We start from the raw sequence: 3823 nt of genomic DNA, 5'->3' as shown, positions 1-3823 counted from the left end.
ATATATTACAATATAGATATTAAATTAAAAAGGTTTAAGAAAGATAACTGCTGGAAATATTTTTTACGAGGGTTGCCGCCTATTTTAAAAGTTTTAACCCAGTTAAATTGATAAAGTAAATGAAATATTGCAAGGTATAAAACTAAAGAGTTTAAAGAAGGCTCACAGGCGAAAATATTTTAAAGGAGGATTGCCACCTGTTAAAAAATTTAGCGCAATTTAATTGATAAACTAAATGATATATTACAATATAGATATTAAATTAAAGAGGTTTAAGAAAGATAACTGCTGGAAATATTTTTGAGGAGGGTTGCCACCTATTTGAAAATTTTAACTCAGTCAAATTGATAAAATAAATGAAATATTGCAATGTGGGTATTAAACTTTAGAGTTTTAAGAAAGCTTACAGCCGAAAATATTTTTGATGAGGGTTGTTACCTGTTTGAAAATTTAACTAAATTTAATCGATAAAATAAATGACTTATTACAATATAGGTATCAAATTAAAGATGTTTAAAAAAGGTGACTGCTGGAAATATTTTTGAGCAGGGTTGCAACCTATTTGAACATTTTAACTCAGTTAAATTGATAAAATAAATGAAATATTGCAATGTGGGTATTAAACTTTAGAGTTTTAAGAAAGCTTACAGCCGAATATATTTTTGAGGAGGGTTGTTACCTGTTGAAAATTTAACTAAATTTAATCGATAAAATAAATGACTTATTACAATATAGGAATCAAATTAAAGAGGTCTAAAAAACATGACTGCTGGAAATATTTTTGAGGGGGGTTGCAACCTATTTTAAAATTGTAACTCAGTTAAATTGATTAAATAAACGAAATATTGCAATGTGGGTATCAAACTAAATAGTTTTAAGAAGACTTACAGCCGAAAATATGTTTGAGGAGGTTTGTTACCTGTTTGAAAATTTAACTCAATTAAATTGATAAAATAAATGAAATGTTACAATATTGGTACCAAACGAAAGGTATTTCTATTCTATATAGGATTATGCAATATGTAAAATAAACTGAAAATATTGAAATTAAATGAAGTATTATAACTGGTTCGAAACGGAAAGTGATTGGGAAAGCTTTACTAGAGAATTTTTTTTAATGTTTCTACTTATCCAAATCCGGACAGTTTGAAAAAAGAGAATTTACGATATCTTATCAAACGAAGTGATAAGTTGGTATACAAATTACGCAATGGAAAAAAATTAATAAAAAGTTACGGATACAAATGAAGAAATGATAAAAAGCGTAACGAAAACATAAAAATATCCCGTGAAATGAAATAATGAAAACTTAAAATTGTTGTCACCATTCCTTTACATTATAAAACAATTAAATTTGAATTATAAACAATTTCGTTTGGTCGCCATAGTGCCATAGGTCAAAACATAGGGGAGCGGCGAGTGAAGCGAAGAGCTTTCATCGAGCAAGGCTTCAATTAAAAAAGTGTGTGTACGCTTTGCTCTTCACTATACGCTCTCCCCATATATGTAATACTTCTATATTGGCTGTACGTTGAAAGTACATCCGCCAACATTAGAGTGCAGATATATACTGATAGAACGAGAAAACCAACCAACCAATGTACTCAGAATGACATTTGAAAAGAATAAAAAATCAGGAGCGGTGCAGTAATCGCCAATATTTTAGAAAATTAAATTTTAAGAGTGGTTATGGTGATCGCCTCAAGTGTAACTAATACATCTCTTGCTGCTTATTCAAAGCTCGCCCCAATCACGTTCAGGGAAAAATTTTTGGTTATTTTATTTTTAAATTTTTTTAATATTTGTAATTTAAACCGCTCCTGGAGTGACTTGACAGTGGTTTGTTTGTAATAGTTCACAAATATACATTTATACTAACACAAGCAAACATTTATTTGATAGGCTGTCTCCCTTTGATTGCGGAATAAAAACACATAGTGAAGATACGTTACTATCAATATAGAAGTATTAGATATATGGCTATCCCATTGAAACATATGCGTTTGAAATCGACGCTTTGCTCGATGCTCTTCGCTCGCCGCTCCACTATGTTTTTGGCCTAAGTATATTGCGAGTAAAGAAATTTTGAATAACATCAGATAATATTATTATGATTATGATTACTATTACTATTGTGAACTCCTGGCGTGTAATTTCTGGTGGATACCAATGACATCGATATCATCGGTAACAAAAACGTCGAAGTCTGTCCTGCCTTTTCCAAGTTGGGTAAAGAAGCAAAGCGATTGGGTTTGGTGATCAACGAAGGCAAGACGAACATTACTGTTGCCAGTTGTAATATCGAGAAAGTAGAGAATGTCGTTTCCTTGGGAACCAGCATTAACACCGATAATAATGTCAGTATGGAAATCCAACGCAGAATCACTCTAGCCAACAAATGCAACTTTGGACTGAATAGGCAATTCGGGAGTAAAGTTCTCTCTCGACGTACAAAAACCACACTCTATAAGTCACTCATCGAGCCCATGCTGGTATATGGCGCAGAAGCTTAGACAATGACAACATTCGATGAGACGGCTCTTGAAGTATTGGAGAGAAAGATCTTAGGGAAAATTTACAGGCCTCTGCGCGTTGGCGACGGGAGTACCGCAGACGATGGAACGATGAGTTGTATGAGCTTTACAACGAAATGGACATAGTGTATCGAACGAAAATACAGCGGCTCCGCTGGCTTAGCCACGTAGTTCGGATGGGAAGCGACGTTCCAGTTCTGAAAGTATTAAACTCGCAATCCGCTGGTGGTAGCAGATGTTATGATTGAAATCTTAAGGTACATATTCTGGTCATTTTAGTCACCCGATTTCTTATACCACGAGTATAAGAGTGGAAAAGCCTGTGATAGAGTGGCAAGTAGGTGCAGTGATTCCCATGCTCACCTATAGGTGTGTATACATATATACCCCAATCTTGCAATTTACCATACAAAATACGCATACATAAATAAGCAGCGTAAAGGTATTTAGGTACCGTGGATATTATAGTTACTAGTAAATTACATACATATATTATGTACTAATCCAATACCAAGGCCTGAGAGAACGTAGTGAAAAACCACAGAGCGAGGCTTACTAGAGCAATAGACTTAAAATTGCTGTCTTTCTGATTTGGATGCTGGTGGAGTTAAGATCTGGTCGCGAAAGAAAGTTAAAATAAAACTCTAAGTTTGGGAAGGATTATTTTTTGCACGTGGAGGACACGAGGTACACGGTTACCCTCGTTGGACTCATTCAAAACATATTGGGAATCCGTTCTAGGGAAAGTTCTTTCCTGGTCTACACCGAAACCTGCAACTTACAGGAACCCGTAAACCAGGCTCCGAAGATTTCTTCATGTGGTGGCAGTAAATTAATCTCGGCAATTAATTAAAACTCACGTATTGGAAATCTAGGCCATAATGGCTGTAAAAATTAATCAATAACTAAAAAAAAAAAAAAAAAAAATTTTAATTAAAATTTTGATTTCTGAAAATATTACAAAAGTCTAAGAAACTAGTGCTACTTAGTTATAAAACAAAAAAATAAAAATTTTAAAGTTTTAGAAGTTTTGAATATTTTCGATAGCATATGCATACCACCACCTTTTATCAATTTAAACAGCATACTACGTGCATCTCATCGCCTGGCCAGCCGAAGGAGAACACCGTAATATCATGTAAGTGCATAATTCATATTAATTTTCTTATACATATACTTCCCCAATCAGTATAACTAACTGTCTGTATACATATGCTATATCAGATTTCAAAATCTTACTTGTAATTATAACCTGTGTAAGCGTTAGAGAAAAATCGCATTACATTGCA

Source organism: Rhagoletis zephyria, unplaced genomic scaffold (assembly GCF_001687245.7).
Source record: "Rhagoletis zephyria isolate East Lansing unplaced genomic scaffold, Rhagoletis_zephyria_1.1 Rzeph_scaffold_02007, whole genome shotgun sequence".
NCBI lineage: Eukaryota > Metazoa > Arthropoda > Insecta > Diptera > Tephritidae > Rhagoletis > Rhagoletis zephyria.
This window is presented reverse-complemented; position numbering follows the sequence as displayed.